Genomic DNA, 15,824 nt, shown 5'->3' on the forward strand with positions numbered 1-15,824 from the left:
GATGCTGTAAATTGTAAAATGGTTATTTGATTTTGGCCATTCCAGTGTCACCACTTAACATTTTAATGTGACAATACAGGTAAAATGTAGATACACAGTGAAATAATATGGGATATTGACAAAAGAAATAAGTAATGGGATTCAGAGTGTGGCTCTTCAGTTCATGTGAACAAGGCCCAAGCCAGTAGCAACCCAAAACTTATACCCCTGTTTTGTAGCTTGTACAAAAGGAAACAATGGAATTAAAGTTGATTCTGTGATTTTGCATGCAAAATAGAATTATAGAATTTACCTGTAAGTAAGTGTAAGTTATGAAGGGAATTCTCGTCTACTATTTATTTAAACATTCTTTTGTTTTCAACATTTTCTTTTTCAATTGCTTGAATTTTCTAGATAAAGTACCAGAAAAAAATATCCACTCTATGTAACAGGTTAATAGGGTGATTTTCTCATATCTTCTAGGACATTTTATGATGTATTATTTGGTATCTTGCATGGTTGCAGAAATATGGATTACACTATGTGAAGTAATGCTACATCATATGTGGGCTGTCCACTAATTAATCTAGTGAACTATGCAGCACTTCATCGACTTCTGGTGTGTCATTCTAAAGAACATGTTTATATACTAGAAGTATTTAAATTGTTCACATCTTTAAAATATGCCCACCTGGGTTCTCAAACCACTAAAAATATACTGTCACAAGCAAAGGATTTAAAACTTCTGCTCTCTGCTGCTAAACAGAACTACTACTAAGGGTCATCCACAAAAGTTCCCACAGGCACTCGAGTGTTTTCAAATGTTTGGACTCTGAAAAACATCTGGACAAACAGATTCCTATATGGCCTCCAAAAGATTGGTCAGCCATTCAGAAGTTTCATTCAAGAAGACAAAAGAGTAATTCTTTTCATCCTGTTGATAACCATTTCTAATGAGAAAAAGCTGAACTCTTGGATTAACTGAGAATCAGAAGTTCAGTGATATTATAGCTCCTTGGTCAAATATCGGGAATCAAATCCAGAAATAAAAGATACTGAAGCAATAATGTTATATTCTTCATTTATGTGCCTAGAGGAGTTTGACATAACATAAAAGCAACTGTTTTCAGTGAGAGTCCCAGAGGATTTTATTTGAAGAGTAAGAAGATATGTATGGTATGGCATATCTTGGAAGATATGAATGGTATGGCAGGGTGGCAAGGCCCAAAATCAGTGGAAGCTAATTACAGTTCAATGAATTACATTAGCAAACATAGACAGACCACTTTTTGCAGTTGGGTATCAACTTGGAAGCAATGATCCTAAGATTTTCCATAGGTGCACATACCCTTTAAAACAAATCAGGTACATTCCTCTAATAAAAGACAAGTCCAGAAAGCAGGCTTGTATAGCTAGCCATGCCATAGAGCACCGCCCTGTGCTTATCAACATTAAAGACAAATATGTTAGTTAATTGTATACAATATGGGAATTATTACAATTTAATTGATTTTCAGAGGAATACCTGTTTATCCTGCTGTTTGATTTTCATAAAACCACAGAACTGAAGTTTTCAATGCTGATGCTCTATGTTCAGTAGCAGTGATATGACGGTTCTTACCTTTTCCTGGCTTTTACCAACCTGATCCTTTTTCTGTTAGGCAAATACTCCTCCCTCTTGTTCTGTAGGATGCTGATCAGAATTTTCATATTCATTAGACATTTAAATTGTTTTGAACTTTTGCAAACAAAATATCTTACCATAATGAAGTACTAAGATAGAGCTGGGAGTTTATTTCAATTAGAGTTTATTTCAATTATATGAACTTTTGCAGTAATTGTAATTTTTAGATCTGTAAATTTACTCCAACCCACGTGAGGAAAAAATATGCCCATCTTACATTTTTCTTAATAAAGTCTTAATTATGCCAATGAAAAGAAATAGTGTGGGAAAATTTTGGCGTGCGTATTTTTTTAAGTACCTTACAAGCACAAACAGTAATTGCATCCAGACAAAAGCTGAGACCAATTAGCTGGTTTAAATATATTTAAAAAAAAAAAAAAAAAAAGTAACAAAACAAACTATCACTTTTTTTTTTTTTTTTTAAATGCTGTTTGGTCAGATAAGCTGTGATAGCTAGCTACAAAATCTATTAATGATAGATTTTGGGGGACAAATTTCACTTAAGACTTTTATTTTATTTTTATAAATGAAATATATTTACTCTGTAAACTGAGTTTATACATGTAAGGGAGGAGGAAGAAATCTAATCTACATTAGAATGTAAATCCATAATTTGTGAGACTGTGTGCAGTGTTGGGGTAATATTTCTGTAATACAATAAGAATTAAATGAAAGACTCTTTTGGCTCAGCCACTAGGGGCCTATGTGCTCCTGGGGAAATTCCAGCATTTTATCGCAGTTGCATCCTAGATGACCAGAAAGCTACTCATTTCATATATATTCGGTACATCTCTCTCCGATTTATGCAAGCATAGAACAGTTTTAGTACAGAATTTGTCACCTTAAACAAGACAATTCCTGTAATCTATAAGAATAAAGCAAAATTTTGGTATAACCCCACTAGTTTGGAGAATGATTCAAACAATAACTGGATTTGTCCTCCATGAGGTCTGAATGAAAGGAATGTTCTTAATTCTCTAAAACACCTAGATTTTTAAGTATTAGTGACAAAGAAATCACAAGGAATCCGTAGAGATGCCCTAACTCAGACACCCCTTTCTTAGTACTAACTTAAGGATAGTTCTGTACCATACTCATAGCTCTTTTCTTTTCTAGAACTGTATTTTATTTTAAATCAATCTTAATATCTCATATGAGTGACCCTTTTACACTATATCTCCATTTGCTAAAAGTATATGAGATAATATTAACATGTATCTTTTCTTTAGGACACATACAAACAGCTAAGTTAACTATAAGAAAACCTGTGGCTTCTATTCTGTCCTCCAGGAAGGGGAAGCACAACTTATTTTTGTAAGACTAGTGCTGAATAGCAATACAACTAAATTAAAATGGAATGGAAATTTTTAATAAAATAAAAATACCAGCGTAATACAATACATACATGACTTATATTTAATTCTATACATACAGCTCGAAATTTTTCAGTTTAAAATAGCATTTTTTCTTTGATTTAAATATTAAAAACCAAAAAAAAAAAAATCCAACTCTGCAAGAAAAGGAAATACACATTCTTGTTCTGTCAGCTATAATCCTGTCAAATTTAATGGGAATTCTGCCAGAGAGTAATGATTGCAAGACTAGTTTCTTCAATCTTACGTTTGTCCCTAATGACCTTTTAAATCCCACCTGTAAACTCAGAAGCAAAGTGGAAGAAATTTCATGGTTTAGCATGAAATGCCAACTGCTGGGTGTATTCTGGGGCCAAGACATTAAGCAAAACGGATACAACTTTTTATGAGAATTAGTACATTCCAAGTGGGTGGAAATCAGTAACTAGGAGCCTCTTCTTGTAGTTCTCATTTATGCACAACTCCCTACTGACTTGAACAAAGACAGCTGAATCAGGCCCTACATTCCTTCAGACATTGTGTCAGCAAGGGATTGGGTGGCTCTGCCTCTGTTTTCCATCCCAGTGTTCCTCTAGCTATGAGATGTCTCAGTTGATAGGGAGTTCCCCCATGATGCAGTTGAAATAATAAAATAGGTAATAAGAGACCAGGGATTAGACTTAACCCACCACATTCCATTTACAAAGCCCTTCCATTGAGAAATAACACTATCGTAGCATCACTTATGGACTTCTCGTAGAACCAAATATGAATTTAGATGGTAGTGACTTGTGGAGGTTACCTGGTCCAGATCCCTGCAAAGAGCAGGCCATTCAGGCCCAATCCAGCCAAGTTCTGAGCATTTCCAAGGATGGAGACTCCACAGCCCCTCTGGCAGAACCTATTACAGTGTTTGACAGCTCTTATCGTGATGAATTTCCCTCATTATAACTTGTGCCTGTTGCCTCTCATTCTATCACTGCTCACAATCACCCAGCAGTCAGGCTCTGTCTCCTCTAAAGGCGTCACTAAGATCCTTTTTAACCTTCGCTTCTTAATATTGAATGGGCCCTCCCCTAAGAGGTCCTTGCTTTAGCTCCTAAACATCCTGGTGGCCCTCTGCAAGGCTCACTTCAGGTGCCAATGCTGTTGCTTTGTTTTGTACTATTGGGGTGCCCAGCACTGAGTGCACTACTGCAGATACGGTTTCCCAAAAGCCAAAGGAGTGGAAGAATCAATTCTCTCCACCACCTGGTTATGTTCGCACTAACACAGCCCTGTCTGCAGTTGGCCTTCTTCACTGCAAGGGCACACTGCTGACTCATGTATGAGTGACTCCAGCCAGTGAAAAGTTCAGTACAGCTCTGCTCTGCACTTTCCTTTATTCAATAACTTTCCAAAAGGCTGACTTCATTTCCTCAGGTTTTCTAGATACCAGTAAACTAAATGAGACAACCTCATCTGGAGTCTGTGACTCCTTACAGGGTATAATATCATTCAGGAATTCCTTTTTTTTCCACCCCGTCTGTTCAAAGTACTAAGATTTACTTACTGAGAATCACTGAGGGGGCTGCTTTATCAGGCTCACTACTATCAGCAGCCAGTCTTCATTGCTTCAAAATGCCCATCAGCTGTAAAGTCTTTTATACACCACACTGTATAGAACACAATCCATTTATTAGTGTATACTTCTTTAATATACTGCATGCCACAGTTCCAGCACTATTACTTGGGTATATTCAGCTCACAAAAGTCAATAGGAAATGTCCTATTACCTTTTAAATTGTTTCATTATAAGCCCCTTCTCATTTATGTACTGACTCAGTGGGCAACAAGCTGATCATGTCCTAAGCAAGCAGCTATAAAGCACTTAAATAATACAAATAATCTAGTTGCCTTTCTTTGTAAGGAAACACAGGAAATAATAATTTCAGTTAACCCAAAACCATTTTACAAGTAACCAAAGAAGTTAAGGAAGCCATTTGAGTAGGAAATTGCAATAAATTCCAAATACTGCAGCTCAAATTGGAAACAAGAAGGGACAGGAGGAAAGCTCTATATGTTTTTGAAATAATTTTTTTCTTCCCTACAAGGAGGATTAAGATAGAAGGATAGCTTAAAATTCATTATTTACAACACTTGAAATGTGAATGTTTACTTGTGTTTCTAGTATCAATTACAATAGACTACAGTTTAAAAGGGGGAAGAAATTCTAATATTAAAAAAAAAAAAATCTTTAAAGCTTCTTTTGTTTGTTTGCAAGTTATCAACACCAGTCCACCCAAAATTGTTGTTACTGTGGTGAATGGGGTGGAGTTCAGAAAAGATTGCTTTGCTACTTTTTTTTTTTTTTTTAATAAGATACAAGCTTTTGACACTACAAATTTTAAATAAAAATGTTGAAAACCATTTTTAGCTGTGTGAACTCCTTTCCACACACACACACAAAAAAAAAATCCACACAGCTACGGACAAATAAGAACAGAGGTTGAACAGGCACACAGTCAAGTAGAGGAAATGTCATCTGACACCCATAAGGGAGAGACAAGGAAAAATACTCATAGCCAGGAGATGGTTAGGAAAAAATGGTATCTATATCTATCTATCTAGAGATATATGGATATATAGTAAGGCTGACTTTTCCCACTCCCGTTCATCAGTAAGAGGAAGGAAGTCTAATTTTATGGATGAAACAGTAGGTGATGTAAATAAAGAGATTCGTGCTGCCTTTTCAAGATAAGAAAATCTTTCAGAGGCTCCAGTCTGGACGCATTTTATGATAAACTATTGGGAAAACAGTTTCCCTGCACTGCAATGATCTGGAGAAACTTCCGTTGACAGTATAAACCTAGTCCAAAGCCTGAGATCATTTTTTTCCCTCCATTTATTTCAGTGGTCTACAGAGCATGCTCTGACTTCAGTGTGGTGAATGCCATTCCATCCAGTTAAGCTAAAATACAGCAGTGAAGTTTCTGAAAACAGCATTACATGGATTCTGATGCATTATGGAGAACTGGAAAAAATTCCCTTCACACAATTGGCTACAAAATCTTTCTTCCTTTTCTACATTCTTTGGTCTACAGATGAGACTCTTTACCTACCTGACTTTTTGTCACTAATAGCAAAATAGCAACAAATCACAGAATCACAGAATTTCTAGGTTGGAAGAGACCTCAAGATCATTGAGTCCAACCTCTGACCTGACACTAACAGTCCCCAATAAACCATATCCCTATCATCTAAACATCTTTTAAAGACTTCCAGGGATGGTGACTCCACCACTTCCCTGGGCAGCCCATTCCAATGCCTAACAACCCTTTCAGTAAAGATCTTCCTAATATCCAACCTAAAACTCCCCTGGCGCAACTTAAGCCCATTCCCCCTCGTCCTGTCACCAGGCACGTGGGAGAACAGAACAACCCCCACCTCGCTACAGCCTCCTTTAAGGTACCTGTAGAGAGCAATAAGGTCGCCCCTGAGCCTCCTTTTCTCCAGGCTGAACAAGCCCAGCTCCCTCAGCCGCTCCTCGTAGGACTTGTTCTCCAGGCCCCTCACCAGCTTCGTCGCCCTTCTCTGCACCCGCTCAAGCACCTCAATGTCCTTCTTGTAGCGAGGGGCCCAAAACTGAACACAGTACTCGAGGTGCAGCCTCACCAGAGCCGAGTACAGGGGGACGATCACTTCCCTAGCCCTGCTGGTCACACTGCTTCTTATACAAGCCAGGATGCTGTTGGCCTTCTTGGCCACCTGAGCACACTGCTGGCTCATATCCAGCCGACTATCAACCATCACTCCCAGGTCCTTCTCTGCCTGGCAGCTCTCCAACCACTCATCTCCCAGCCTGTAGCTCTGCTTGGGGTTATTGCACCCCAGGTGCAGGACCCGGCACTTGGCCTTGTTAAACTTCATGCAGTTGACCTCAGCCCATCGGTGCAGCCTATCCAGATCCTCCTGCAGAGGTTTCGTACCCTCAAGCAAATCGACACACAAATACATGTACATGTGAGATTTAGCCCAGGAAGATGCTAGGAAGTGCAACAATGTGTTAATCTGCAAATCCCAGCTATAAACCTGTTGAGTCTGCTTTGTTCAACCCTACCGCTAAGCCATCAGCAAATAGCCTTGTTTCAAGAAAAACAGTTGCCAGGTGTGTAAATTGCTGTTCTTCAGGTGATCAGCAAAATACATTCCACAGTTGCCAGCACTTCCGCAAGAAAACATTTAGCAGGCAATGTGGAGATTTAATTTATAGGGTTGTTCATATTCCAGAAGCTCTAGGAATATCTTACCTCCTTTCCACTTGCAAACGTGAATGATTTTTGTTTTGTTTGAAGAAGAGTTGAGAACAAGTTAAAGTCCCTGGCTGATGAATTGGTCACAACTTCCCCCAGAGACTGCTCAGGCATCCACAATAATAAATAGAGTCAAAGCCTTTACTGGCTAAGCTGATGTTTATGAGTACTATCTGCTAATGACCTAAAGGCAACAATGTTGAGAAATGTAGGAAATAGCTTCACCAGCTATTGGTCATTATAACATACATCACTGATAGGCAAAACATCTCTTGCAAGAGCAGGGCAGGAAGACAGAAGTTATGTTTTATGACGAATTTTACTTTCTACATTTGATTTCCTTCCAGCTTGGAAGGAAACTGAGGTATTTAAGTTTTCCACAAAAGAAAAATCATGAAGGAAAAGAAGACGGCTGTGGGTCTCTTAAACTGACTCATTTCAATTTTTACTTTTTTAAATTTGCAAAGGTTTACAAGTTGCGACTCATTTTAAAACAAAAGGTTTCACTCAGATCACGTTAAAATGTTTTGATACTTGGAATGTTTCTATTTTTTCCATAACTAAATATGAAGACAAACAATTTTGTGAAGTATTTTAAGAGAACTGTATTTTCTATTAGTAAATTGACAACATTTTCTTTATTGACACAATGCCCTTTTAATTCCCCCATATTTTCTTCCAAATAGTTCAAGACATTCTAGAAAAAAAAAAAAATGGAAAAGTTCCAAATGTTTGAAAAAAGTTCCGAATAGTTTGAAAAGAGCAGCTAGCTTCTGAAAACCAAATCCTCTACATACATTTTTAGTATATTCCTGATCAGAAAAAGGAGAAAAGAGACAAATGTTTAATGATATAACCTATCCTGTAATAGCAAGCCATTTCAAAGCCTTTAAAAACAGACCCTAGAATGCAAAGCACTTAACCATTAACTATTGCTTAATTAAGTCTGTGCTGAACAACTCCATTGTGTTGATTACAACCTCAACAACTTGAACAAAGAGCAGCAGTTTCCATTCTGATCTCAGCTGTTTCCTAGCTAGTAGAAGCGACATCCTACATGAAAATGGCTATTGGCTAGCTTAAAGGCAGATAAAAACTAACCTGTCTCACGACGGACAGTCTAATCCCAGCTCATGTTCCCTATTAATGGGTGAACAATTCAATGCTTGGTGAATTCTGCTTCACAATGATAGAAAGAGCTGACATTGAAGGATCAAAAAGCGATGTCGCTATGAACATGTGGCCACCACAAGCCAGTTATCCCTGTGGTAACTTTTCTGACAGCTCCTGCTTAAAACCCCAAAAGTCAGAAGGATCACGAGGCCCCGCTTTCACAGTCTGTATTCATACTGAAAATCAAGATCAAGCGAGCTTTTGCCCTTCTGCTCCACGAGAGGTTTCTGGCCTACCTGAGCTCACCTTAGGACACCTACGTTACACTCTGACAGGTGTACCACCCCAGTCAAACTCCCCACATGATGCTGTCCCCGGAGCGGGTTGTGCCCGGCATGTGCTGGACACTTGGCGCCAGAAGCGAGAGCCCCTCGGGGCTCACCCCCCCACCTCACCAGGTAAGTGAAAACATGATCAGAGTAGTGGTATTTCACTGCCAGCCAGAGCCGCGGTGCAGTCATGTGAGCACAGAGCCTCCCACTTATCCTACACCTCTCATGTTTCTTCACAACGCCAGACTAGAGATAAACTCAACAGGGTGATCTTTCCCCACTGATTCTGCCAAGCCCATTCCCTTGGCTGTGGTTTTCCTGGATGGTAGGTAGGGACAGTGGGAATCTTGTTCATCCATTCATGCACATCACTAATTAGATGACGAGGCATTTGGCTACATGAAGAGAGTCAGTTACTCCCGCCTATACCGGCGCTTCATTTGGTGTACGCTTCATTGGGTTAAAAACTGGCTGGATAGCCAGATCCACCATGAGTCATGGTGAATGGAGTCAAATCCAGTTGGAGGCCAGTCACTAGTGGAGTCCCCCAGGGCTCAGTACTGGGGCCAGTCCTCGTTAACATCTTTATCAACAATATGGGTGAGGGCATCAAGTGCACCCTCAGTAAGTTTGCAGATGACACCAAGTTAGGTGCGTGTGTCGATCTGCTCAAGGGTAAGAAGGCTCTGCAGGAGGATCTGGACAGGCTGGACCGATGGGCTGAGGCCAACTGTATGAGGTTCAACAAGGCCAAGTGCTGGGGCCTGCACCTGGGGCACAACAACCCCAAGCAGAGCTACAGGCTGGGAGATGAGTGGTTGGAAAGCTGCCATGCAGAGAAGGACCTGGGAGTATTGGTTGATAGTCGGCTGAATATGAGCCAGCAGTGTGCTCAGGTGGTCAAGAAAGCCAACAGCATCCTGGCTTGTATAAGAAGCAGTGTGACCAGCAGGGCTAGGGAAGTGATCGTCCCCCTGTACTCGGCTCTGGTGAGGCCGCACCTCAAGTACTGTGTTCAGTTTTGTGCCCCTCACTACAAGAAGGACATGGAAGTGCTTGAGAGAGAATAGAGAAGGGCAACAAAGCTGGTGAGGGGCCTGGAGAACAAGTCCTACGAGGAGCGGCTGAGGGAGCTGGGATTGTTCAGCCTGGAGAAAAGGAGGCTCAGGGGTGACCTTATTGCTCTCTACAGGTACCTTAAAGGAGGCTGTAGCGAGGTGGAGGTTGGTCTGTTCTCCCACATGCCTGGTGACAGGACAAGGGGGAATGGGCTTAAGTTGCGCCAGGGGAGTTTTAGGTTGGATATTAGGAAGATCTTTACTGAAAGGGTTGTTAGGCATTGGAATGGGCTGCCCAGGGAAGTGGTTGAGTCACCATCCCTGGAGGTCTTTAAAAGATGTTTAGATGTAGAGCTTAGTGATATGGTTTAGTGGAGAATTGGTTAGAGTTAGGTCAGAGGTTGGACTAGGTGATCTTTAAGGTCTCTTCCAACCTAGACGATTCTGTGATTCTGTGAAGGCAGATCCCACTCCTTCAACAGCCTCTATATGTCCCACAACTTGCATAGGCCCAAACAGTATTGAGTGCACCACAGAACTGTCATGTCCCTCAGAACAACCATATAGCACTACACATGCGATTAGTTTCAGCTGATGTAAATCCTTGGCTGCAGTTTGAGTAACTAACATGGACACGAACACTCCTTTGGACCAGGTTTCAGGGCACAGAAAAAAAGGCTGTGGGTATAGTTTGGCCTTTAACTAAAGTCAACATATAAAGAACAGTGATTTACAGTGGCAAGAAATCCAGTCACTATGAACTGGTTTCTCTATTGGAAGAGAAGATGAGTAGAAGGAAGAAGTTACCAGAAGACTTTTTTTTTTTTTCCTTAACAGATTATTACCACCATCCTTAAATCTATTGTGATGTGTTATATAAAAGTACATATGGCAAAAGACCACTAGAGGGGAGTAAAGTAACTTAAAAGTGAGTATTTCCTCTACTCGGTTTTGTTGTATAAACTGCATTTGCATGTTAATTAACAGCTATAGTAAAACCAGGGTATTAAAGAATTGCATTTGCTTAACATTTTAAAGCAAAGTTGATTAGATAAATACAGTATTTCTGTACCTTTGTCCCTTCTCACTAGGCTGCGGGCTGACAGGGAACATTCATCATCTGGATGAAGCCAAAACACCAGGGATGGCATTGAGCCAGAACATTTGGCAGTAGACATGAATTTCTTTATTTGTATTCAGATTTACAAAGGAGCATCATTACATGATGGAAACAGACTCATATTTATCAAGTGTTAAAAAGGCACTGGGCTTAAAAGCTGTCTTGGTAGGTAAGCATGTACAAGAGGCAGGAAAACAAGAACCTTGGTTCTCACATTGATCACTGCCCCAAATCTACACAACACTGAAATATTTGCCCGAGCAAAAGGAACAGAGAGAGAAGCATGATTAATTTTGAAGTGTGAAGTATTCTGCATCAGAATGCTGGATGAAATCTCACTGCAGCTGCAAGTAATGTGCTCCTGTATCACTGCCAGGTTACCATAGTCTGTCTCCATTGTAACCCATCTACACCATGGGAGAAAAGACTGTGCAGTGAATCTGCACAAAAGAGCAAATGTTTAAAATAAATGTCAATGAGAAATCTTAGCAACTGCCACAGAACAAAGTGAAACATGAGAACAGAGTTCCAAAAGCAGAAGAATGGCTTTGACAGCAAATTTTAAGCATGAATGACTGAAATATATATATATGTGACTGTGTATCTTACTACTGCTGGGAAGTATACCCAGCTTGAGATTTTTATGGGAAAAGAGATGCTATATGGCAGTAAGTAGATCTCCAAACTTCACTGGAAAGTACCAACTTATCAATAAAAAGGTAAAATAAGAGATGAGGGGGCAATGAGATACAAAATTCCAAAGGTGCAAAGAAAAGCCTGTAAATGCAAGCTGGAGTTCTCCTTAGTCACATACCCACAGATAATACTTACTGAACCTTGATTTAATCATAGCAATCTTGAAAGACTTTCATCATCACAGATGGTTGTTTTTCTAACATTGTAGTAATTCTGCAGAAGAACTGACCATCAGTTGAACCAGTCTGAAAATTATCAATCATGGCTGGATCAATACTGTTGGGTCTATTTTTTTTCCATCTACTATTTGCTGTCATTTGGACTCTTTCCACATTTGCATGCAACAATAGACCTATAATACATCTTAAAAGCTGACTTATGCAAGAAAGATTGGTGTTACTTAAGTGAAAGAAAACTGAGGAGAGTAACAGCAGTTTTTAAACACATGACATACTGACAGATAAAAGAAATCCCTATTCCACGTACTTGGTACATTGCAGAAGTAGTAACAGGCTTAAACTGCAGTGTAAGAGCTCAGGTAAGACACAAAGGGAAAGGGGAAGCAGAGGCAGCCTTCCAGCATTAAGGAAAACAAGATACTGAAAAGCATTTGTCAGGGCAGTTGTAGAGTCTCCGTTACTGGAAAACTAGAACACCATATTGGACAAACATCCATTAGGACCAACATAATAACAGCTGATTAAGTATTGTGGCAGGAAAAAGGACTGGACAACTCTTTCAGAATGCTAAAGGTAGAAATCTGTGATATGTAACAGTAATTCATGAATATGACAAATCACGAATCATTTAAGACAAGAAAAAATGGTATCTATCACTCTGGTGAAGAAGTTTATAATGATAAATGTATTTCCCACAACAGAAGGTGGAACAAGGGGATGAGGAGGGGGTCAGGGGAGGAGAAGCAGGGGGCAAGGAATTTCAGAAATTATACGACGTTCAAGCAAACTTAAAAAAAAAAAAAAAAAGAGTCCATACAAAGCCGAACACAGGCTAAGATTAAAACTAGGAAAAAAAAAAAAATGAGGGTAAGAAAAAGAGCTAAATAAAAACGGCAGAATTAAAGTCTAAGAATTAATAAAAAGTAAAGAAGATAAACTCAAATAGAATAGAATATGAATCAAAGAAATATAAAAGCATAGTAAAGTGTTGAAGAAATTAAAAAATGAAGGTAATTTAGTGGTTAAAGCACTAACCTACAATTTAAAATACCTGTTTTTAATTCCCTGTTCAGGCTTCCTAACTTTCTGAACAAGCTAACTAATTTCTCCTGGCCTCAGGTCCTACTCATAACTACTCTTGTACACAGAAACTTGCTGTGGTAGGAGACAAGGTTTCAGTTGTGCACGTATGGGGGTGTTAAAACTTGAGTAAAATGGTATTAAACTGCAACATCATTAGAATAAAAACAGAATTCAAGCTAATGCAGCATAAATACAATATTAAAACAAGGAACCATCTGAATGAAAAAGTCATAATAGTATGTGATGAATTCTTGAACAAAACAGGTAAGTTCTTTTAGAGTATGACTGAGTTTGTGAAAATAAATGGCAAATTTATTTTAAAAAATTTATTTAGTGGCTATGTTACAGTCCTGGGTCAACTACACAAGTCCAACCACATAGATTGTGACAGTACACATCCCCCATTCCTAATGTCAGCTCTCCGATTTCAGGAGTTGCCACCCTTTATGCTACCTTGTCCTAGCTCCATTCTCTCCTGCTGATGTTAGAAGAAGGAGGGTTGAGAAATGCTGTTGACCAAGTTGTTGATTCTTGGGCTAAGTAGCTAAAACTTAACTCACCAGAGAAAGACTGACAAAATTTGGGTATGGATCTTCCCATCAGGCATCTGGAGATGATTTTCATTTTGAAATTCCCTCTGCAACTTCAGAGCTCTCCACAGACACACAATAAATATTAGGTGAGCAAGGATTTAACTGTTTTTTGCAATCTACATTCACATTCTCACATGCATTGAAGCACTGGTCACTGATGTTGTCTGGTACTGTGTTGTGATACAAATAAAACAGCAAGTGTCTAGATTTAAATATTATCCCTTTTACTAGGTGGGATTGGAAAGACTCCACCCCTCCTCCCTCCTTCACCTGTCTGTTTAACATCTTCTACCTGTCCCACAGGAGAGAAAGGGAGTGCAAACCCAGCAAGTTTTTTAAAAGCTACAGAGAAACAACAAAATAAAGTTACACTTACAAAGAACGCTGAGCAACACAACAGAAGGAAAACATATGAAGGAAAACGTGCCGTAAAAGGTTACATTCCAGAAAAATTTTAAGAGCAGTTCATGTATAGGCACAAAGCTCGGCACATTTCGGAGCACAGAATCATGGAATCATAGAATATCCCAAGTTGGAAGGGACCCATAAGGATCATCAAGTCCAACTCCTGGTACCGCACAGGTCTACCCAAAAGTTTAGACCATGTGACTAAGTAAGAGTCCCATCGCTTCTTAAATTCAGACAGGCTTGGTGCAGTGACTACTTCACTGGGGAGCCTGTTCCAGTGTGTGATCACCCTCTCGGTGAAGAACGTATTCCTGATGTCCAGCCTAAACCTCCCCTGCCTCAGCTTGACACCATTCCCTCGGGTCCTATCACTGGTGATTAAGGAGAACAGGTCACCTGCCTCTCCACTCCGCCTCGCGAGGAAGTTGTAGACTGCAATGAGGTCTCCCCTCAGCCTCCTCTTTTCCAGGCTGAACGGGCCAAGTGACCTCAGACGCTGCTCATGTGTCTTCCCGTCTAGGCTCTTCACCATCTTTGTCACCCTCCTCTGGACACTCTCCAACAGGTCAATGTCCTTGTACTTGTGGTGCCCAGAACTGCACACAGTCCTCAAGGTGAGGCTGCACCAGCGCAGAGTAGAGCGGGACAATCACCTCCCTCGACCAACAAGCGATGCCGTGCTTGATGCACCCCAGGATGTGGTTGACCCTCCTGGCTGCCAGGGCACACTGCTGGCTCATATTCAACTTGCTGCCAACCACAACCCCCAGATCCCTCTCTGCGGGGCTGCTCTCCAGTGTCTCGTCACCCAGTCTGTACATAAAGCCAGGGTTGCCCCATCCCAGGTGGAGGACCCAGCACTGCAGAGCAGCTACAGAGAAGCTACAGAACCTGTCCGGAATGAAAGATTACATGGAAAAGTGTGCTCTGTACACACTTGAGAGATCTGGGGGCCTCAGCTGCTCTATCTGAGCCATCGGTGATGTCCGACAGGATGGCTGCATGGTTTCTTCTGTAAGCTTTCTTCACCCGGCAAAGGTTTCTGGACAAGGCCAAGGAATGAGTCTGTCTGATCAGTTGGTTCAAGCACCTGTTCAAGCACCTCAAACAGCAATAAATACATCTCTTTTCCTTACTCAGGAAAATGCTTGAGCAAACCAGAAAAGCCACTCCACGTTGGAAAAAGAAGCCTCCACTCAGGGATTAGAGGACAACCAGCAAAAGCTTTCCCCTGCACACAAGGCCACAGCTATTTCCTCAGTTTAGAGCTAGGAATAAGGCCCTTGAACTTAACCACTGCTCGTGTTTCTTTAGGCACGAGCAGTCTCTCGTGGCCTTGTTTTGCTTCCACTGACAATGACAAACCCCAAACCTTCACTAAAGAGGAAGTGGGGTTGCATTTATGGGCAACATTAAAGGCCACCAAGAAATGCAGAGCTTTCTCACTTGATCACCTCAGTCTCCAGACACAAACCAGTCTTGAAGACCAAGAGCTGTAACACATTCTGCCTTGCCAGCTGGCCTGAAATATAAATAGGCAAGGCAGTTTGGTAAAGGAAGTTAAATACGTTTTTCTCCATATGATCTCTCCTCAGTCTTGTTCTGTTTTCCTCTTAAACACTGAGGAGATTCTCTGATTAAGTGTTGCTGTTTGACTGCGACAGACCAGCCTTGTAAGAGATGAGTGTTGTCGCACATAAAATGCTTATGTACCATAGAGGAGAATATTTAACCTTGGTTTTGTTTCTTCTAATAACACACAAGCATAACAGGCCAAAATAGCAGGATGTTGTTTTGTGTTTTTGTTTTTTTGTCTGTGTTTTTTTATTACCAGCAATATGAGTTGCTGAGCCATAATCATCTAATTAATTGCAACAAGCATTAACCACACCTTGCACACGCAACACAGATGGAGTCAATAAAGAAAGCAGAAAA

Source organism: Netta rufina (assembly GCF_964035555.1).
Source record: "Netta rufina genome assembly, chromosome: 11".
Taxonomy (NCBI): Eukaryota; Metazoa; Chordata; class Aves; order Anseriformes; family Anatidae; genus Netta; species Netta rufina.